This window comes from Scyliorhinus canicula, chromosome 3 (genome assembly GCF_902713615.1).
Source record: "Scyliorhinus canicula chromosome 3, sScyCan1.1, whole genome shotgun sequence".
Taxonomy (NCBI): Eukaryota; Metazoa; Chordata; class Chondrichthyes; order Carcharhiniformes; family Scyliorhinidae; genus Scyliorhinus; species Scyliorhinus canicula.
In genome coordinates, this window is record NC_052148.1 from 259,531,414 (window position 1) to 259,555,063 (window position 23,650).

The 23,650-nt window shown below is 44.7% G+C and overlaps 1 protein-coding gene across 3 annotated transcripts in view; it reads right to left on the reverse strand.

Moving 5' to 3' along the window:
* The window catches only part of nrg1 (neuregulin 1), a 901,022-nt gene that overhangs the window by 727,741 nt on the left and 149,631 nt on the right, over window positions 1–23,650 (reverse strand). The gene's annotated exons all lie outside the window — the stretch shown is intronic.

Genomic DNA, 23,650 nt, shown 5'->3' on the forward strand with positions numbered 1-23,650 from the left:
TGATCCCTACTGGAAACGCTCATGTGTGAGCGCAAGGCAGGATAAAGGTTGGCTGTGAAGCATTCCTGGGGTTGCATGGTGAAGCGATATTTATAGTCAGTGCTCTTAACAACTTGGGTGAGGCATGCTTTAAGGAGCCACATGCCTATGTAACATTGATGGCCATAAAGAATAAATACTTTCAACACAGAAAGTCGCTTGTGAAATGCAAGTGGTCAAATGACAGAGCTGGATTAATACTGTGAGTACATTTGAAGGGTAGTTACTCTTCTAGCAGAGGAACACGGTAACCAATTTGTGCACACTTAAGTCCCACAGACTTCAGTGAGGCGAATGATCCTCACCATTTTAGTGCTGTGAGTGAGGGACAAATATTGGCCAGGACATAACGCTGGGGAATCTCTGACTGGTCCGGGGAGCTAGACCGTTCCTCGGTTTGATGTCTCGGGCTAAAGACAGTGGTCTGGATTTTCCGGTCCTCCAGTCCCATGTTTCTCAGTGGCACACCATTCACTGGCGATGTGTCTCTCTACGAATAGAATCCTAGAATCATAGAATTTACAGTGCAGAAGGAGGCCACTCGGTCCATCAAGTCTGCACTGGCCCTTAAAAAGAACACCCAACCCGAGCCCACACCTTCACCCTAACCCAGTAACCCCACCTAACCTTTTTTGGACACTAAGGGCAATTTAGCATGGTCAATCCACCTAACCTGCACATCTTTGGACTGTGGGAGGAAACCGGAGCACCCGGAGGAAACCCACGCAGACACAGGGAGAACAAGTAGATGCCGCACAGACAGTGACCCAAGCCTGGAATCGAACCTGAGACCTGTAGCTGTGAAGAAACATTGCTAACACTGTGCTACCATGCCACTGCTTGTCAATGGCTTTTCCAATTGAAGCCATCCCACGCCACAGGGAAACCCTCTGACACGGTTGCACTGCGGCGGGAGCAGAGAATCCCAATGGCTGGGGAATTCCAGCAGTACCTGCAAACGTGCAGCACTCCATCGTAACCACACTGTAGTTGCTGGCTAGATTAAGTGCTTAGGAGCCTAGAGTGAGTGAGAACTTTCATACCTAGATGTGAGTGCCGCCACTGGTCCATGGACACAACTTAACCAGTAACTGACTGCCTTTCCTGGGAAGATGCACTTAAAAAGATGTGATGGGGAAAGCAACAAATAGACCATGAAGAGAATTGGGTAAAGTACCTTCTCTCATTACATGCCTCTTAAAACTTCATAAATAGATGATAAAAATGGTAAAAAGACCGAAACATTAAATAATTGAATAAAGCACCTTACTGAATTAGAAGAACCTAAATTAATGACGCAGAAGTATTATACTTACTGCCACCACATCTTATGATTCCTTCATGAGCAAGTCCCACTGCCAGTCACTATTGCACTAGTCCAGCTGGAGTTAGCTCATGCTTCATTTGCCTCATTTGATCAACGGATACATTGAAAGGGTTAACACTGTCCACACTTTGTGACTCTGTTAATGAGTAGCTGAATCATATTAAACTGTCAGCGAGGAGAAAATGAGGCGCGCACTAAATATAAAACACTCAAGGATATAGATTTTTCTTGAAACTGTTCGTAAATTTTGACATTTATGGATTTAAGTATGCAGGAATAATATGCCCCCAATCAGAAATAGGACAGATCCTGGATGTCTGAGCTGGCACCGTCTAGACTTACCGTACCTTTACAAACCCCTGATGCCCTGAACTTCATAATTAATAATAACTCAGCGAGACAAGAGACAGATTTGTAAGACAACACACTTATGGAGACAGTTCAATCTATTCACCGTAAACTATACATGTCCAGGTACGCCAAAAGCTCCAGCTAAAACTCAGTCAGCAGAACACTCCTGGGATCAATGATTGAGGCCATTTTTAACTCCATCTGTGAAATGCAGAAATAGCATTGTGAAAAATGGAGCGGGTCAGAGTCTGAGCCATTTCCACCTGCTGTCATATTCCAGTAAGCATCCCAAGCACCTGTCTATTTCAGGTAAGTGCTTTGCTCTGATATGCAAATCCTATGATCTATATAAGAGACCAACGGCAATTTTGAGTAACAGAGGGGTGCAGTGTGCTCCACACACACACTCTGCCCATTTGTATTAGAAGCTCAGGAGAAGAGTCATACGGACTAGAAACGTTAACACTGTTTCTCTCTCTTCACAGATGCTGCCCAACCTGCTCAAGCATTTTCGGTCTTCACCTCCATTTTGATGTGCCCTCTCTGCATGTTTTAAAACGTTAAAATTAAAAATGGCCTCAGCACCAGGCCACCACTTTGGAGGGGAAAGTCCTTCTGAAGGGGGCCCGCAGCCGCAGCTGAGGCGAGGCAGGCAAAGGGACTTTGAAGTCCATCTGGAACCACCATGTCAAATTTCCAAACTGCCAGGTCTGCCTCGGTAAGTTGTCAAGTGATGTCATAGATAATGGTCAATTAACTGGCTACCCACCGCTCGCAAGTTGGCAACCCTTCCAACCCCATCCTGCCTGCGGTAAAATGACCCATCCGTGGTACAATATGTCTCATAACCAGATCAATTCACACAATATTTCCACCAGATTGCAAGGAAAACCTTTCAATCTTGTCCTCTCTGGAGCGTTACTAACGACACAGTCAGACAAGGTCAGTTAAGAGTCAGCCAGCGAAACCAGATTGGGTTAGGTGACAAGTTCTCTTCCCTCGTGTATATTAGTGTATTATTACCTTTTGTAGCAATCCAATAGCTCACGGACAGTTTGCTTACATTTTAGTTCCAGGCTCTTTAATTTAAGTCAAATTTTCAAACTGCCAGTGATGTCTATAAACTTGCCATAACCTCTGGATTGTTGGTCACGGCCTCTGGTTACGATCATGTTAGCTATTATGTTTCCATGCACCCATTAACAAAACACATCGTGCCATCATTTTGTAGAAGTCAATATTTTTCCCGCTTCTGGACTGTGGTAGAAAGATTCAACAATGCCCGTTATGGAAACATAACAAGACTTTATTTACGAACAGACTGCATACAGTAATGGCTGAAACTTGAGGTCAGAGAGCAGTTAGTATTACTGCTGATTCCTTCCTATGTTCGCGCTTTCACAGAGAATCAGCTCAGTATTTATACATTATCAGAATCAGGATTACGTGACTACAGCTTAGTCAGGAATTCGATCAGAAGTACAAAAATAAGCAATATCATAAAACAGGCGTCACCTTGCTGACCTTCCAGGACTCTTTGTCTCATCACTCATACCATTATCTTGTCCTTTGATGGAACATTAAAAGGTCGGAGGAGACTTGTTCCATCCTGACCTTATCACGTCTTATTTAGACTGCCTTTGGTTATGACGAGTTAGTCTTATCAGAAGCTGCGGAGGTCAGGCATTTCGGAATGGCTTGACCTTCTCCAATCTTATTCAGGCTTTAAGTCATGCGAAGTCAGCTTTTCTTACATTGTACCAAGTAGTTGACCAGTTTTCCCATCATGCCATTATTTAATTCGTACAACATCACAATTTAATGGTAGTCTATAATTGCAATGCCAACCATCAAATGTCTTTTCCATGTCAACGGAAACATATTTTGTTACTTTAATCACATTTAATGCTCACAAGATGCAAATACAAGTGCACTGAAATTTTCTTTTCATACGCCGCAATCATTTGAGTAAAAAAAACTTTTTCCTCTGATCTGCTGTTAAAAAGGGAATCATCAGTAACAGGTTCTGGGTTATACTTTCTGTCCAAATGTACCAGCAAAAGCTGCAGACACCTCCTTCTCTCATGGCTGCTGAGGGTCTGTCTATTTGAAGGCTTGGAGACCCATATTCCTGTGTTTCAAATGATAACAACCTCTGTTCACACTGTCCCATACATCAGATGCAAGCTGCAGAATAGTAGAGTAATCACCAAAGCATTTGTCTGGTCCCTACTCTCTGAAGAGAACTCTCTCCCACATGCTCAAGAGCCACGCTGTGTACAGAAGCCTGAAGTAACAAAGAAAATTCAACCTTTTGATTTCAGCTTTGCAACAACTGAGCAGGAACTGGATTTTCAGAAATTGAGCTGAAGCAAAATTTCACTTGCTCACATGAGATGTGTGGGAGGACTTGAGAGACACAAAAAACAATTGTGATCCAATAAACTGAGTCTCTTCACTTGATTATTAAAAGGATTATTTTAGTTATGCCTAGAATTATTTATATGTGCGTGTACGTATGTGTACGTTTTTTCACCAGATCGGAAGATCATTTTTGGCGTAAGGAGGTTCCACAACTACCTTTGTCGATGTAATTTTACTTTTGGTTGGTTGTTTTAGTTCATTGTCACGTGTACCGAGGTACAGTGAAAAGTATTGTTCTGCATGCAGCTCAAACAGATCATTCCGTACGTCAAAAGAAAATACATAATAGGTAAACATAAAATACACAATGTAAATACATTTTTTTTAATTTTTTTTAAATTTAGAGTGCCAAATTCATTTTTTCCAATTAAGGGGAAATTTAGTGTGGCCAGTCCACCTAGCCTGCACATATTTGGGTTGTGAGGGCAAAACTCACACAAACACGGGGGAGAATGGCAAACTGCACACGGACTGTGACCCAGAGCCGGGATCGAACCTGGGACCTCGGCACTGTGAGACAGCAGTGCTAACCACTGTGCCACCATGCTGACCTACAATGTAAATACATAGACATAGGCGCCGGGTGAATCATACAGAGTGTAGTTCTACTCAGTCGAGAAGATGGGTGAAGAGATCAGATCAGTCCATCTGTCCATAAGAAGGTTGTTTAGAAGCCTGGTGATGGGTCATTGACCCTTGACGACAATCTTTGGGCCATATAAATGTCTCCCTCCTTTGGCAGCTAGATCGTTACAAAGATGGTCTTTGATATTGTCAGCACACACGTACGATATCCAGTATCGCAAGTCAGAGCAACAGGCAAATGATGATGCTTTGTCAGGATTGCCGTTACAAGTCAAGCATGAATCGGAAGACCATTTTGTCAACATTCTGTATTTCCCGTTCGTGGATAATGTGCCTGTGACTTCATCTCAAGCACAGGGGTATGTAAAAACCGATCCAGTGATGAGAAAGGTGATGGACTTGGTCCAAAAAGGAACATTGTCAGACGTTCCTCAGAAAAATACGGACCTCATGCCCTACAAAACACGAAGACTTGAGCTGACAGTTCAGAATAGAGTTCTATTATGGGGAATCCAAGTGATTATTCCCCCGTGCTTGCGTAGTAAAGTCTTTAACCAACTACATGAGGGACATCCTGGTGTGATGAGGATGAAGGAACTGGGATGCAAGTGGGGCAATGTCAATTATGTGCAAAACTGAAGTGCTCCACCTCCACCACGGTAATCATTACATCTGTGGGAATGACTGACTCAGTTATGGCAGAGAATTCACATAGACTCTGTTGGTCCAGTGGAGCGTCACATGTTCTTAGTGATTGTGGATGCGCACTCTAAATGGCCAGAAGTCATTATCATGAAATTCACAGCGATTGAGCATTGAGGAACGAGACAAAATATCTGCACGATTTGGAACACCGGAGCAGATTGTAAGTGACAATGAAGGAGTTCAATGACTACTCGAAAGGAAACGTCATACACAATATCAAATCAGCTCCATATCATCCTGCAATAAACGAATTGGCTGAACGTTCTGTACAATCATTGAAACATTCCGTCAAGGCATCGAAGGACCAGGAGAATTAGCAAGAAGAATGAACAAATTTGAACACCGCTCAAAACAACAGAGTTCACCAGCAAAGCTGCTGTTCAAAAAGAAACTGCGGGCTCAGTTTGATTTGTTAACTTCAGCTGATACTTCAGAGATTGTCAGCTGACAACAACGAGCACAGATTGATTGGATGGAGCAAAACTCTAACAAGCGAGTATTCGATCAAGGAGAGCGAGTGCTGGCCAGAAGCTACACCACCAGCGAGAAATGTATTCCTTTTGGGATCCTCGTGAAGACAAGTCCAATTTCATACACCGTACAGACGGATGATGAAAGAGTTTGACGACATCCTGCTGACCAGGTACTAGCTTCAGGAAGTGAAATCGCTGAAACTTCTCAAGCGGTTCTTCCATTGAAAAATCAGTGATACTTCAGAGCAGAGACCAGGCACAGAGATGAAGTCAGATTCTGGTCGTGAGGACTTTCCAATACCTATCATAACAGACACTGGAGTAACTTCCTGGGAAGTACCACCTACTGAAGGAAAAGAGGAGACTTCCAAGGTATCGAGTAATTAAGTTCCAGAATGTTGAATGCAACCCAAAAGGAATAAGCATCCACCTTAGAGACTACCTTATTAAATTGTATATGTGTGTATAGAAATAATGCATAAGTGGATCTGCTGAATAGATATTAAGTTATCATCCTTGCAGTAATGAAGTAAAAGGGGGAGGGGTGTTATGTATCAGAGAATACATCCCTGCTGGTGAAGCATCCCGTGATGTATGGTGATGTCAGCAGAGTGTTTGCGTGGGCTTTGCAGTTCCCCATCTTAGATTGCATGAGAAACACCTCCTAATAAAACCTCTCATCGTGTTTGAAAGAATCCAGAATGTGGATTCTGAGTCCAGTAACAACTCCATACCTTTTCTCTTTGTGGCTAACAAAGAAATATACCAGTTTATATAAGAAGTTTATACTCTTAGTGGGCACAGAAAGGAACTCGAGACAAAAGCAAAGAAATTGTAGTGGCAATATTTTGAAACATTTTTACAAATTGTCTTTTATTCGTTCATGGGACATGGGTGCCGTTGGCTGGGCCAGCATTCATTGTCCATCCTTAACTGCCCTTGAGGGGGCAGTTAAGAGTCAACTACATTGCTGTGGGTCTGGAGTCACATGTAGGCCAGGCCAGGTAAGGATGGCAGATTTTCTTCCCTAAAGGACATTAGTGAACCAGATGGATTTTTGCAACAATCAACAATGGTTTCATGGTCATCGTTCGACTTGTCATTTTTGAAATTCCAATTTCACCATCTGCAGTGGTGGGAATTAAAGCTGGAATGCCATAGCATTACTATGGGTCTCTGGATTACAAGTCCAATGACAATACCATTATGCACCCCCTCCTCCATGTGTTTATGACAGCAGCACAAAGATTTCTTGTGAGAGGGAGGGTGCAAGAAGAGGGCTAACAGCAGCCCTGGGGGGGCTACGGGACTAGGTCATGCATTCACACTTTCCTGGATAAAAAAGAAAGCTCGGGCTTATTATGGCACCTTTCGCAACCTCAGGATATCAAAGTCAAGTCAATAGGCTTGATTCAACTATTGGGAACATAGTCCCATAACGAGGGCATTTAACCATGTGTTTACCGACACTCACAGCTGCAGTATAAGGTGCCTCAGCAGGGAACACATAGCTCTGCTTGCCAAAACTCTCCAGTGTAGCATTTTTAAATGGTATCCCAATCTCCGAGGCCCCTGAAGTGACCCCAAACCCCTCCCCAGCTCAAACACACTGGGCGCAATTCTCCGGACTCACGACAGTGCGGAGAATGAAATGAAATGAAATGAATGAAAATCGCTTATTTTCACGAGTAGGCTTCAATGAAGTTACTGTGAAAAGCCCCTAGTCGCCACATTCCGGCGCCTGTCCGGGGAGGCTGGTATGGGAATCGAACCGTGCTGCTGGCCTGCTTGGTCTGCTTTAAAAGCCAGTGATTTAGCCTGGTGAGCTAAACCAGCCCCTTGCAGAATAGCGGGGGTCGTAAATTTTTACGGCCACGCTAGTCCGACGCCCTCCCGCTATTCTCCCCTCCCCCCACGCCCGACACGAATCGCTGCCGCCGATATTTTAAGTCCAAGCCCTTTACGGCCGTTTTTACGAACGGCAAACACACCTGGTCTGGCCGTTCGTAAAAACGGACGTAAAGTTCTGATCTTGGCAACCATGGCACCGATTGGCACGGCAGTACCACGGCCGTGCCAAGGGTGCCATGGGCCCGTGATCGGTGGGCACCGATCGCGGGCAGCGGGTCCGATTCCCGCGCACTCTTTGTCCTTCCGCCGCCCCGCTGTATCAATTCGCAGGGCGGCTGAGGGGCATCCCGGCCCGCGCATGCGCGGGTTTCGCGCAAATGCGCGATGACGTCATCCGCGCATGCGCTGGTTGGAGTCTTCCAATCTGCGCATGCGCGGCTGACGTCATGTGACGCGTCAGCCGTCGCAAACTCTGGCAAGCGGGCTTAACGAAATTCGGCATGCTAGCCCCGACCGGGGACCAGAATCAGTTCCCGGTCGGGAGGGGGGAGGCTGGCGTCAAACCCGCCCGTTTTTGACGCCAGCCTTACGATTTCTCCCTGTTTGGGAGAATCGCGCCCACTATGAGAGTGTTCCCAGCTCCCCCACCCCAACACTCACGCAGGGCACGCCAGCCCAATCACGCACATACAAAAAGTGCCAACCTGGCACCCTGGCAGTTCCCATGCCAGCACCACCTGGACACATGTATCCCTGGCACATGTCATACCTGTAGAATGTTACCAAACTGACCTTTGTAGCATCTGCCTAACCTTTTATTGCCTCACTCTGACGCTGAATTTTTCTATTCATCACACAAATTGTTATTCCTTTTAAAACTGTTTCCCGAACCCCGCATCCCTGTAGCCCCCCTTGTCATAGCAAAATCTCTTGAGTCACAATGAGCAATGCCACAGGAGTTTCTTCGCAAAAATGCATTGCACCGAATGGCACCTTCCACGTTCTAGATGTTGCACACCAGACAACATGTGTGGCAGATGCAGAGCAATATTTAAGAGCAGTATTTCCAATTGTTGATTTGGAGCACTTTTTAATCTGTTAGTTTGCTTGACCAAATTAACAATTAAACTGATCAAGTAAACATAGACCTGGACCGATGACACAAGGTGACTCTAATGGCACATATTGTAATTTCAGCAGCAAAATAATACACTGTTTATTACCTGTCTAAACACCCACAGCCTAAAAAATGAATGCCCCACTTACCAGCAACATGACAGGAGAACCATTTGTGCAGAATTAAAATACTGCTGTCAAAAATCAAATCCGTAATACCTAGCAGATCAAAACACCTGGGCAGGAGTTATTATCAGCAAAACATATCATTCAGCTGTCAACTGCTTCCTGACCAAAATCAATTTCACTCGATTAAATGGATTTCTGAGCATTTAAAATAGACTATAAATGCAATTTCTGCGTAATAACATGACAAGAAGAGAGACACTGAGAAAATGATCTGTTCCCCGAGTGATGTGATATTAAAAAAAGAGATTTTAAAAGGTGTCTTTGATTCCCAGTTAAAACTGAATTAATTTCGGAAGCAGGAACCGGTTTCATCACAGTACAGATTACCACAAAGCATTTAAAGAAATCTTTATTACTTACTAATTTATTGTTATGACCAGGTGAGAGGGAGTAAACTGGCACCGCTCTACTCAACCTCTTTGTTTGGTCGCAACAAAGGTTTAAGTTTATTTTTCAGGAGGATGTTCCCTTTCCAAATCCCAAGTGCATTTAACTATTTAAGCAGGAAGTGTAAGGATCCTTCCTGTTTATTCCCTGTTTATTTCCCCTTTCTTTTAATTTTGCCGTTACATTTTTGATCTATGGATGATGTATGGACATGTGTCTTTCAGGTAGCCTGTATCTTTAATTTAAGCCTAAGGAAGCAGTGGCCTGTGCCTTTAATTCAAGCAAAAGCCTTAAACTGGAGTGTAGACTGACCGGCACCAATGACACAGATTCGCTGGGTCCCGGTTGGGTTGATTTGGTTGATGGCATATGAATTGCCCCAAAAGGATGTGCTCTGTCCGGTAACAGGTGATGATTGGATCTGATCCCAGTCAAATGTTTTTGGAGTCACAAGGTTTTCAGTTTGGTTTCAGTTTGACTCCTGGCAGTGTAGACAGAAGACCCACCCTCTCGTACTCTCCGTTATTCTCCATAAAGGCTGTGTTTCTGAACCCACAGGAAGCCTGGATGAATCTGTTTACAGGAGAACCATTACAGGCAGAATCTGCCAGCTCTACCCAAAGAAAGCTGGTGTGAATCGACTATCTTTCTCCAGAAGCCTGCTGCCTGTGAGCATTACTATATTTGCTGAAACTACAGAGGCCTGAAGGCAGGCCACGAACTGAAAGCAAAGTTTGATAATACAGGGGCTCTGCCTCTGCAGGACAATTGTGAGTACAGTCTGCAAAACAAAAACTATAATCTACAAATATACTGCGAAGAAAACATTCAAGGAACTATCATCTGAAGCAAAGACTCTTTTCTCTTTCATTTACGTTTCTCCCCCTTTTCTACCCCCTCTGTGTTTGTCCATCTGGTGTGTGTGTAGATGGCAGGGAGGCATGTTAAAGTACTTATTGATATTCAACCCATTGTATCTGCTGCATATTTCAGTATTATTCTTGTTATAAATAAACAGAAATGTGTTTCAACTTCCAAACACAGTGATTGTAATTATTGGGCAGCCAAGGGTCAAAGACCTGGAAGTATTTTTATAGGAATTTTTGGTTAATTGACTTGTGTTGTGACTCCAGGAAGAGTAGGGCTGGAATTGGCTGCGCACTTGCCCAGGGTGTTAATCGTAGAATTTACAGTGCAGAAGGAGGCCATTCAGCTCATCGAGTCTGCACCGGCTCTTGGAAAGAGCACCCTACCCAAGGTCAACACGTCCACCCTATCCCCATAACCCAGTAACACCACCCAACACTGAGGGCAATTTTGGACACTAAAGGCAATTTATCATGGCCAATCTACCTAACCTGCACATCTTTGGACTGTGGGAGGAAACCAGAGCACCCGGAAGAAACCCACGCACACACGGGGAGGATGTGCAGACTCCGCACAGACAGTGACCCATGCCGGAATCGAACCTGGGACTCTGGAGCTGTGAAGCGATTGTGCTATCCACAATGCTACTGTGCTGCCCCCTGTGTTGTAACACAAGCAATAAAGAGCCAATCAAATAGTGTTTTCTTGAATTAAAGAAACAACAAATTTATTAACCACTAAACCAAAAAAGGAAAAAAAAAATATGTAATGTCACACAGGTAACAGAAATAAGGCAAGTTAGAATCAGATTTAATAAAAAGAAAAAGAATATACCGTTAAGTGTCTTGTGCTTGTCTGTGAGGCATGGGTTGTTAAATGTGGCGCCGACTTGGATTCGCTGGTTTCATGGCTGCAGTCAGATATAGAAGCTGTTGCAATTATCACAAAATTTCAGTTTCTGATTGTTGCCTTCTCGGACCAGGTGACACACACTTTCTCCAAAAGAAAGCGAGGGAAGGATTTCTCTTTCTCAACCTGTTTCCTCTGCAGAAAATGTTCTCGTCACTCCTTGTGTCACTTGCAATCTTTTTGCAGTGGCTGTAGCCTGTCCTGTTTTATTTCAACCAGTGTGTATTTTCAAGGGCTTTTGGGTGGATCGCTTTGTTGCAGCCATTGTATCAATACCCGTCACTTTAACATTTGAACGTCTCTTCCTCTCTTATCCAGACAGTGATGAGTTTAGCGCAGTGGATGTACCTACATCACATGGACTGCTGTGGTTCAAGAGGGCATCACCTTCACAAGGGAAATTAGGAATGGGGAATAAACGCTGGCCTAGCCAGCAGAGCCCACACCCCTTGAATGAAGGTGTGTTTGCTTTTCACCTTCACCTTGGAGCGTCAAACTGATCTATTTCATGTAAAGGTGAAGCCAGGCTCATATATTCTTGGCCACACATTGTAATTGCTCACATCATCAACACTGTGAGGAGATCAGGTGGTCCAAGAGTTTTTATTTTCCTGAGTCATCAGTGCCAAATAATAATAATAATAATCGCTTATTGTCACAAGTAGGCTTCAATGAAGTTACTATCATGCTGTGAGAATCCAATCCTACCCCTTCAATGCAGGATGACCCTCTCCAATATATCTCAGCTCACACGTCCTAATGGTGGGAAGAGAGGCAGGATGCTGCAGAGAATGCTCCCGATAGCCTCATTTACCTTGGCGCACTGGGTTAACAGTCATGCGGGTGGGTGGAGCAAGAGAACCAGCCAAACAGGCTCCAGATGTTTACACCTGGGCAGTGAGCATTCCGTGGGGTATGAGAAAAGCAGATCCCACCTGTTCACGTCTATAACGCGGCTTGAACTCACAACCTCTGATTTGGAGATAAGGGTTGGAAATCTCAGGCCATCGCGATTCATTTTTCCCACCGCCAGCACATCCCCACCCGTGGGTTTCCCAGCAGCGTGGGTTGGTTTCAATGAGGAATCACACTGACAGGTGATTAGTAAGTTTGCAGATGACACAAAGGTTGGCTGATTAGTAAGTTTGCAGACAACACAAAGGTTGGTGGAATTGCGGATAGCGATGAGGACTGTCAGAGGATACAGCAGGATTTGGATAGTTTGGAGACTTGGGCAGAGATATAGCAGATGGAGTTTAATCCGGACAAATGTGAGGTAATGCATTTTGGAAGGTCTAATGCAGGTAGGGAATATACAGTGAATGGTAGAACTCTCAAGAGTATTGAAAGTCAGAGAGATCTAGGTGTACAGGTCCACAGGTCACTGAAAGGGGCAACACAGGTGGAGAAGATAGTCAAGAAGGCATACAGCATGCTTGCCATCTTTGGCCGGGGCATTGAGTATAAGAATTGGCATGTCATGTTGCACCTGTATAAAACCTTAGTTAGGCCACATTTGGAGTATAGTGTTCAATTCTGGTCGCCACACTACCAGAAGGATGTAGAGGCTTTAGAGAGGGTGCAGAAGAGATTTACCAGGATGTTGCCTGGTATGGAGGGCATTAGCTATGAGGAGAGGTTGAATAAACTCAGTTTGTTCTCACTGGAACGACGGAGGTTGAGGGGCGACCTGATAGAGGTATACAAAACGATGAGGGACATAGACAGAGTGGATAGTCAGAGGCTTTTCCCCAGTGTAGAGGGGTCAATTACTAGGGGGCATAGGTTAAGGTGTGAGGGGCAAGGTTTAGAGTAGATGTACGAGGCAAATTTCTTACACAGAGGGTAGTGGGTGGCTGGAACTCGCTGCCGGAGGAGGTGGTGGAAGCAGGGACAATAGTGACATTTAAGGGGTATCTTGACAAATACATGAATAGGATGGGAATAGAGGGCTACAGACCCAGGGAGTGTAGAAGATTGTAGTTTAGTCGGGCAGCATGGTGGGCACGGGCTTGGAGGGCCGAAGGGCCTGTTCCTGTGCTGTACTTTTCTTTGTTCTTTGTGATGGGAGGATGGAATCCACCCCCGCGCCAACACACAGCGAGCTGCCGAGAAACATGCAGCTGGGGGCCGGTGAATCCAACCCAAGGTTACCATTAAGTAAACAAAAGAAAACGTGTTACTTATAAGCCTGTGGCATTGTGTATCAGGTGGGAAAGGTCTCCACGTCGCTCTGATACTTGTAAATGTCAAGGCTGAGAAGCTAATTTGAAGAGATGTCTTGTGCAATTTTAAAATTAATCGTGAGGTTTGTTTAACAAATGAATAAATTGACAATGGTTTGCAATTTGCCTGTTCCTTATTTTTCCATGTGAATTATGTAATTGTATGTGGCTTGTTTGTCAAATGGCTTGTTTAAGCCAAATACTGCAGTATATAAATTGGTTGCAACATTTCCTACGTCACGACAATGATTACACTACAAAATTACTTAACTGGCTAGGAACCACTTTGGGACACATGAAACGAGCAATACATATGCCTTTCTTTATTGTTTAAAGAGCTTACTGATATGATGCGTAGAGTGTGCCCTGTTGATGCGCTGAGTTTTTCAGAAATACATCAGCAAGGTACCCGACAGAAAACTACCGAAGAAGATTAAGAGAATTGGAAGCAAATTGGCTGAAAATACTTAAAAGGGTGGCACATTGGTTAGCACTGCTGCCTCTCAGCACCAGGGACCTGGGTTCATTTCCGGCCTCAGGTGACTGTGTGGAGTTTGCACGTTCTCCCCATGTCGCCGTGGGTTTCCTCCGGGTGCTCCGGTTTCCTCCCACAGTCCAAATACGTGCAGGTTAGGGCGAGTTTGGGGTTACAGGATGCAGGCTGGGGATGTGGGCCTAAGTAGGATACTCTTTCAGAGGCAGACCCGATGGGCTGAAGGGCCTCCTTCTGCACTGTAGGAATTCCATAGATCTATCATTCTACCATTCAAGGAAGGAAACAGAGATTAAGAGAAAGTACGACTGGTCAGTTCTGGGACCACTGCTGTTTGGATATATTGTTGGAGATTTCCGGTGCTAATAACGAACATAAGAGCATTAGCAGTTGCGAGGACCATGGAAAACTGCAAGCGGAGATGTAATAAGATAGAGTAACAAGCAAAAAAATTGACATGGAAATCAGTGCCAGTAAATGTGAAATCTATTTGAGTGAGGGGGAAAAGTAGAGAGATTTGGTGGTTCACAAAACATGAAAAGTAACACCAAGTGGATAAGGCCATAAAATAAGTTAATGGAATCCTGAATTTTATGGTAAGAGATGCAATGGCGAAGCTACAGAAAAGCACAGTAATATTACGGTTGGACTATTGCGTGCAGTTCTGGCCTCCACATTACAGGAAGAATCTTGAGGCTTCACTGAGGGTTTAATGCAGATTCACGAGGCTGCTGCTGGTATGAAGCAATTGAATAATCAAAGAAAGACTTGAGCAAATGGAGCTGTTTTCATTCGACAAGAGAAGATTAAAGGGCAGGTTGACAGAGGTGTTTAATGTTATTAATGGTGACATAAAGTAGAAACAGATAGTTCCTAGTGATTCATGATTCTGGAACAAGGCGATGTACAAGGTGATTAAAGACGAGGTTTAGGACAGCAAGCTGTGGAACTTGTTTACAGAGGGTTGTGAACATTTTGTTTCCTCTGTTATGTTTTGATACTGTTCTATGCAGGTCACCGACAAGAAGGTAAAATGGCCATTGACGGGCGGCACGGTGGCACAATGGTTAGCATTGCTGCCTACGGCGCTGAGGGCCCGGGTTCGAATCCCGGCCCTGGGTCACTGTCCGTGGGGAGTTTGCACATTCTCCCCGTGTCTGCGTGGGTTTCATCCCCACAACCCAAAGATATGCAGGGTAGGTAATTGGCCACGTTAAATTGCCCCTTAATTGGAAAAAATTAATATGGATATTCTAAATTTATTTTTTTTAAATGGCCATTGACAGTCATTCAGAACACAACAGCCATTCTCTTTGCCCCCCCCCCCCCCCCCCCCCCCCCCCGCGGCTTGCCATTGGCTGGCAGCGGGATCTTCCAGTCCCAGTGATATCTATAGCATTTTATATAGCTTGTCTGCCCCACCATCGGGGAACCCGCCAGAGTTGGGGGGGGGGGTCACACTTCCGGTGGCGCCGGAAGATCCCGCCAGTGGAAAAAGCCGGAAATTCCCACGCAATGACCTGTGAAAGATTTTGCTGCGTGCCAGTTTTACAAACACCTTGAGCGGGATTCTCCGTCGCACCAGCCGGTCAATGAGGTTTCCCATTGTGGGCAGCCCCACACCGTCGGGAAAATCCCCGGGCTGCCGGCGAAACGGAGAATCCCGACAGCAGGAGAACCCAGCCCCTTGTTTTGCCAAATGCTGGATGGATTTGCATTTGATCTTCCGTTCACAGAAGACGGAGCTACAGATGACATTATTGGCTGGGATTAAATAAGCTCTCAAGGCAGCTGGGTGAAGCTTCATTAGTTTAAAGGGATCAGGCTACGAGATGAAGAGCTTTTGAAAATACCTCACCTCACTTATAAAGGGAAGGCGACACTGGAATTTCCCATGGCGGCAATAATGTAATTTTTTTTGCTTGATAGCGACTTGCCCACTGAATCCATACGGAAGACAATTCAATTTGAAAGCTGCCATTTTATAATATTCATTCGTGGGATATGGATTCGGTTGGAAAAGCCAATATTTATTGCCCATCATTATTTTCTACTGTTTTGATCTGTCTGTTTACCGCATTAATGTAGTTGAAAACGCACACCCCTGTGCAGCAAACACTCCTCAGTGTGGTGTCCTAAACCTCCTTTAAGCTGCAACATCTCTTTTCCAGTGATGGCCATTATCTGAGCCGTTTCACAGCAATCAGAGCCAGTCAAGGAATCCCTTGCTTAACTTAGGTTAAAACTGAACAGAAGAAATACAGAGATTGCTGCTTGGCTGAGCTTGGGGTTTATAAAATTTACAGTAATGCCAAATTGGAAAGAGATTCTATAATTTTAGGATCACTTCCTGCTAATAAGTTTCTTTTAAATCCTCCTCTTGGGAACATAGCAAACCTGAAGAGAATGCAGCTGTTATTAAGAATCGCATTACGCCAAAAATCAGATCAGCTTACATATTTAGGCTCAGTTACTCTGATTTGTTGCAAATTAATTCACAGTGACTGCTCAATAACTTAAACACTCCTACGGAGACCTGAGGTCCCATGATACACTGTCTTACTCTGAGCAAACACCCGTGAAGAAATGCTCTCTAATCAGATTGCACCAAATGGGGCATTTTCAAAGATTGGCTTAGTTTTGAAAGAATACATCAAGGACCTCTTAAGAATTCTGAACTGGAAAATTAACGTCTACCTTTAAGTAATGAAGCTGTGGGCCGAGATGGAGCCTGGAAAGCAGAGCAGATGTTAGTATATTTATATTAAACTGAGTCTGAATTAACTCTTGATAAACCATGAAGCATATCCACAATTATATATGACTTAGATTTAATGAGCAGATAAAGAGTTAAAGAGCACTCATGTCAAAGAGTCATGTTCCATTTAAAAATGACAGAATCATAGCGCACAAAATACGACCATTCAGCACATCCTGTTTCTGCTGGTTTTTTGAGGGATCTATCCAGTTAATCCTACTGTCCTGGTATTTCCCCTTAGCCTTGCAAATGTTTCCTCCTCGAGTACAAATCCAATTATTTAATCCTTTTTGAAAGTTAGTGCTGGATCTGTTTCCAGTCTCCTTTCAGGTTGTGCATTCCAGATCATAGCAACTCACTGGTAAAAATATTCTCATCTCCCCGTTTGTTCATCTGCTTATCATCTTAAACCTGTGTCCTCTATCCACGCTATCAAAGCCCCACATCATCCTGAATGTCTCTATTAAACCTGCCCTTAACCTTCTGTAATCTAAAGGTATTAATTTAAGCCTCTCTAGCTTTTTCTCATAGCTAAAAACTTTCATCCTTGGTATTACTGTGGTAAATCTCCAATGCGCCTTCCCCAGGTAATCGCTTCAAGTTGGATTATCTCTGGTATCTTATGGCTGGTATAGTTCCATACGTTTTTATATGTAGCATGGTAGCACAGTGGTTAGCACTGTTGCTTCAGAGCACCAGGGTCTCAGGTTCGATTCCCGGCTTGGGTCACTGTCTGTGCGGAGTTTGCACGTTCTCCCCGTGTCTGCGTGGGTTTCTTCCGGGGGCTCCGGTTTCCCCTCACAAGTCCCGAAAGACGTGCTGTTAGGTAATTTGAACATTCTGAATTCTCCCTCAGTGTACCTGAACAGGCGCCGGAATGAGGCGACCAGGGGCTTTTCATAGTAACTACACTGCAGTGTTAATGTAAGCCGACTTGTGACAAGAAAGATTATTATTATCAATGCTGAGGTGAAAACCTGAAAATATAGACCGATCTTTCTCTAACAGAGGCTGAATGGCTGACAAGTATTTTTTAAAGGAACAATCACTCTCATGATATCAAGGGCTTGGCAAGGCAGCATTTATCATTCATCCCCTTTTGCCACGCCAGGGCAAGCAGGATGATCCTGTATTACATTTTGTTTTAAACCAATTCCCTTTTCAAATCGACCCTGGTAAATAAGATGGCTTCTGAGGGGGTCACCACACTTCTGCAACTTCATCAGCCGAACAAGCTTTCTGGAACGTTCCAAATTGGATTATAATGGGCAGTGGTCTCTCTTGAATACACATGGCTAAACAGCACTCTTCTGTGGAATTTCACATCTGCTATTGTCAAGGCTTATTCCAAAGCACATGAACAATGAGCTCCCATAATGTCTGATGCCGGGTCTGTCATGTAACAAAAGAGGGTTCTCGAGACCAAGTAACCATAATGAAGTGCTGATGACCTATATCTACCTTCTATTGTATGTCAATGTTTTTTCAGCATGTGACTGCAACTCCTTCTTCACTATGCAAGATCATGGTTTCCCTGCTAATGTGTATCAATGGTCATTCATCATGCGATTGAAACTGTCCTGTGATTTTGAAATCCTTTTATCCAAAAACCAAGAGAGAGATCAGGCAGTTTGCAGAAAACCAGTGGCAGCATCACAGCTGCAAAGAAAATGCTGTGTTATATTTTCAAGGACTAAGAGACTTCAATTTTCTCAGAAAGCCTCCTTCAACGTACCTCAAATATCTCTTCGTTCACCTGTAAGAAATTGGACCTCCAGTTATAACAACCATCAGGATTTGTCTCCATGACTTGCTGAACAGTCTTTACTTTGATGGAACCCTGCAGTTAAGCCGGGTTTGACCCCAGCCATCTGAACTCACCTGAACTTCAACCCCAGAGCGGGAAAAACTCTCTCCATCACTGGACCCCCAAAGACAAGTGGAACTGCTAACTATTCTATATGGTTCCAATACTTGTGAGGCTGCACTGCCTTTTTTAATTATATCCTTCTTGGACATATGTTGTGTGATTGAGGTGGAGTAGATTTTCCGGGATGAGAGAGTGAATAAATTAAACTCCTTGTTTAAATCCATGGAAGTTAAATTGACCGCACAACAAATGGGGTTTGTGAACATGCACCGGCCTTATTAAAATTAAACTGCACTGACTGTGGACAGAAGGGAAAGGCAATTGGGGGCTTCAGTCTACCTCTCTCCTGTCCATAACCTAGTTGCCCCAAGGACATAAGAACATAAGAACAAGGAGTAGGAGTAGGGCAGCATGGTAGCACAGTGGTTAGCACAGTTGCTTCACAGCTCCAGGGTCCCAGGTTCAGTTCCTGGCTTGGGTGACTGTCTGTGCGGAGTCTGCACGTTCTCCCCGTGTCTGCGTTGGTTTCCTCCGGGAGCTCCGGTTTCCTCCCACAGCCCAAAGATGTGCAGGTTTGGTGGATTGACCATGCTAAATTGCCCTTAGTGTCCAAACAAAAGGTTAGGTGGGGTTACTGGGTTATGGGGATAGTGTGGGGGTGTGGGCTTGGGTGGGGTACTCTTCCCAAGGTCCGATGCAGACTCGACGGACCGAATGTAAATTCTATGATTCAATGATTCTATCTGGCCCCTCGAGCCTGCTCCACCATTCACTAAGATCATGGCTGATCTTTTTGTGGACTTAGCTCCACTTGTCCGCCCACTCGCCGCAACCCTTAATTCCTTTACTGTTCAAAAATCTATCTATCTTTGTCTTAAAAACATGCAACAAGGTAGCTTCAACTGCTTCACTGGACAGGGAATGCCACAGATTTACAACCCTTTGGCTGAAGAAGTTCCTCCTCAATTCAGTCCTAAATCTGCTCCCCGTCATTTTGAAGCTTTTAAAAATCCTTTATAACAATAGTCTGAGAGAAAGGAGCTAACCAGGAAAAATGACAAATAGAAAGATGTTCCATAATGCACACAATTCTGTCACTTCCATTGAATTTGACATGTAATGGAATTGTGTCTCAATTGAAAATAGATAGAACTGTTAAAGACAATCACAGTTGCATCAGTGTAATCACTGTGCAGTGGTTGGCCCAATATAGTCCTAGTTAAGAATGATAAAAGCGGGGCGTAAATTTTCATTCCAATCACTGATGCTGTATGCTGACTAAGCTGACAGTAAAATGGGCTTGGAATATGCTGCAGGGGGTACATTTTTACAATGATACACTCTGAAAATTGTGCCAGCTACTAATTGGGCATCCACCTTGGGGGGGGGGGGGGGGGGGGGGGGGGGGGGCAGACGGGCCCTCGGTTTAATACCTTGTCCAAAAGGTGGCACCTCCAACAGTGCTGCACATCTTGGGTTCTGCACTCGAGCAGCAGGCTTGATGTTTGTACTGAGGTGCCGAAATGGGACTTGAATTCACAATCTTCTAATTCAACGACTGAACCCGAACCAACAGCACCCCCTGCCCCCACCTCCATAACCTCAGGTCTTTTGCCTCAGCCCTATAAATCCACAGAACAGAAGAATCCATAGAATCCCTTCAGTTCAGAAAAAGTCCATTCGGCCCAAAGAGTCTGCAATGACCCTCCGAAAGAACACCTTACCTGGGCCCGTTTCCCTGCCCTTTTCCCATAACCCCACCTAACCGTTGGACACTAAAGGGCAATTTAGCATGGTCAATCCACCTAAACAGCACATCTTTGGATGTATTTAATAATAATAATGTTTATCAGTGTCACAAGTAAGCTTATATTAACACTGCAATGAAGTTACTGTGAACATGTATGGCAATATTGCTCGTTTCTTCCTGGCTAAGATTTCCCCAGCAGAAGAAGCCATTGAGCAAAACTAAGTGTACTACAATTCAGAATGAATTTTAATTTCAAACGGGTGACAATATTTTTTGAAATGATGATGGGATTGAGTACATCTCTGAAAATTGCAGCAGCCATATTGTAACAGTTGACAGAGAGTAAACTCTTTCAGCAGAGCAGAAAGGGATAGACAGTTCCCACCTCCCTGGATTTAATACAGGCAGCACATGAAATGATTAAAATCATCCGAGGGTGACAATCACAGAGATTTTTGGCTTACAATTTTTCTGGTTGACCCTTTTGCCAATGGTGCCAACCTCTGGCGAATTTCAATGGGCAGGATTTCCATGTGGGACCAGAAATTCCCGCCTCAAGTCAACAAACCATTTTGCTGGTCCGTCAAATGATCTGTCCTGCCACGATGATTCATGCAGTATGTGGGACCGGAAAGTTTAGGCCACCTTTCCGTCGGGGCCTAATCCAAGTGGCTACTCAGAGCTTTCACTTTCCCATCGCTAAGGTGGCCAAGTGGCCTCTGTACTACCTTGCTGGTGATACATTCACAAACTGATCCCAGATTCTAATGAAGTTAGGACAAGCCCTGGAACTTTTCCTGTTTCTTCAACTGCCTAGGAGGAAGATGTTGGACCAGGGCAGCTGCCACTCAATGCCCAGGCAGAGCTAACAAAAGAAAACAAGGATGCTCTCCTGCTGCTTGCTTTATGATTAATCTCCACTTTATTCAGCTGACAGTGATCCATCCTTTGGCCACATCATGCAGAGACAGAAAACATTAGAACTGGAATTGAAACAGTGGCCGGGACTTGCTGCCACCACCCCCCCCCCCCCCCCCCCACCCGCCGCGGTGGGTATTCCGGCAGGGGAGGTGAGACTCACCATTGGCCGCCAATGGAATCTTCCGGTCCCAGTGAGGTCAATGACCATTTGAGTTGCTCGCCGGCCATGCCGCTGGGGTATCTGGTGTTGAATGCCTCCAGTGGGTAGGGCCGGAGAATTTAGCCCAGTATCTCGTTGAGACTACCGACTTCGAGATGTGATGTAAGTGAACAAGTTACATTCAGGTCAATGACCTTCCATATCGACAGCACTCAACAGGGTAAACAGTACAGATGGAAAGCTAGAATAAACTCAATTTCCTTAATATTACTGCTTAAATCCTGTTGATTTCGGCCTTTATTAGTTACCATTGTCTGGTGTCAACCTGCTTTGTTTCAGTGACTGACACCGAAGACTTATTTAACAGTGAAATGCTGGGAAGATCCTTCCAATTCTATATATGTGCCCAGGCAGCTCATCACAGCATTTATATTCACACTTATACCCTCATCCCCTCTCCCTCCCAATCTCCTGAAAATCAGACAAGAAGACATTTCTGTTTCGTAAAATACCTAAAGGCCAAAGTGGAGGAAACGTTTGTAAGCAAGACTGTGTGATTCAAACCATCGAGAATCCGACACTAGTTCATTACTGATACCCTTTTTCCTAAATACCGAAAAAACAACTAAGACAAGAAGTATGGGGGGGGGGGGGGGATGGTTGTTGCTAGATGGCACAGTGGTTGGCACTTCTGCCTCATAGCTCCAAGGACCCGAGTTCGATTCCGGCTTTGGGTGGCTGTTTATGTGGAGTTTGCACATTATTCCATGTCTCTGTGGGTTTCCTCCGGGTCCTCCGGTTTCCTCCCACAGTCCAAAGGTGGGCAGGGTAGGGTGTATTGGCCATGCTAACATGCCCCTTAGTGTCCTAAAGGTTAGGTTGCATTACGGGGATAGGGTGGGCTTAAGTAGGGTGCTCTTTCCAAGGGCTGGTGCAGACCCAATGGGCCAAATGGTGTCCTTCTGCACTCTAAATTCCATGATTCTATGAAAGAAGAATTAGTACTGACACACTGATGGTGCGATTCGGAGTTTGAGGTAAAGCTATTCTTTTAGGCCCAAGCCTTGTTTTGCACTTAGCTGTGATGAAGGCAAACTTGGATTCCGAAACTGGGCACCTGTAATTGGAAAGTATTTCAATCTCCCCTTGTCAAGCATAGAGATTCATTCGCTTAAACACAAACATTTTCCCTGCAGCGGCTGAAGCAAATGGTACCACAGCAGTGAATTCTCTGAAGATATGCATGCTGGTCTTCATGGCACACTGTTCACGCTTGTTCCATTAACTTGGTCTGCCTGAAAATTCACTCATGCAACAACATTACACTTAATAAATTGCCTTCTGCTGTCTACTGATCACGATTGTAACAGATTTTAAAAAAAAAAAACAAAGCATGAACATGGCCAAGCAGAAAAAACTGTTATCTCAAATCTCAGCGGTGACTTAGTCACATGCCTTGTAGGTCTGCGCATTCACCTGAAGATTGAGGAGAGTTTTTTTTGTGTCTTAACTTACCCGATGAGAGACCTTTCAATCTGCAATCTGTTGAAAGAGTGGAATTTGGGTCGTCACCCAAATATTTCAAATTAGAAAATCCATTCATATCACTAGTTTTGGAAGCTTGTGTATCATTGCTACATTTCTCACTATCAGTGGTTAATATCAGGGTATCCCGAATAATTGTGGGATAATTAAGACTTAAGAGAATGTATCAATGGAACAACACTAATGAATGAAAAAAACGAAAGAGGGAATGTGAGAGGAGAAATAAGTGCAGTTCCATAATGGGCTCAATTCAACTAAATGGGAAGAAAGTCCCAGAGCGAGCGCCTTTAGTCACATGTTTCTGGCCACTCGCAGTGCGGAGAAACATATGGCTATACAACGTGACTCGCATTGTATAAGGGGCCTCAGCAGAGAACGTATGGCCGAGGCCACACCTAGCCCCATTTTATACACTAAGGAGCTCTACCCACCGGAACTCCTCAATGTAGCGTGAGGTCGGGACGGCAATCAAAAATGGTGTTGCGATCTCCGAGGCCCCTGAAACGACTCCCAACCCCCCCCCAGCCCGAACGTACTATGGGAGGGTCCCCAGCCCCCCGCCCCTTCAACACCCACGCAGGGCACCCCAGCTCGATCACGCCGCACAGACAATGCCAGCTTCCACATTGGCAGTGTCAAACTGGCACCCAGGTGGCACCCCCAGGGTGCCAGGCTGGCAATGCCAAGCTGGCACTGCCAGGGTGC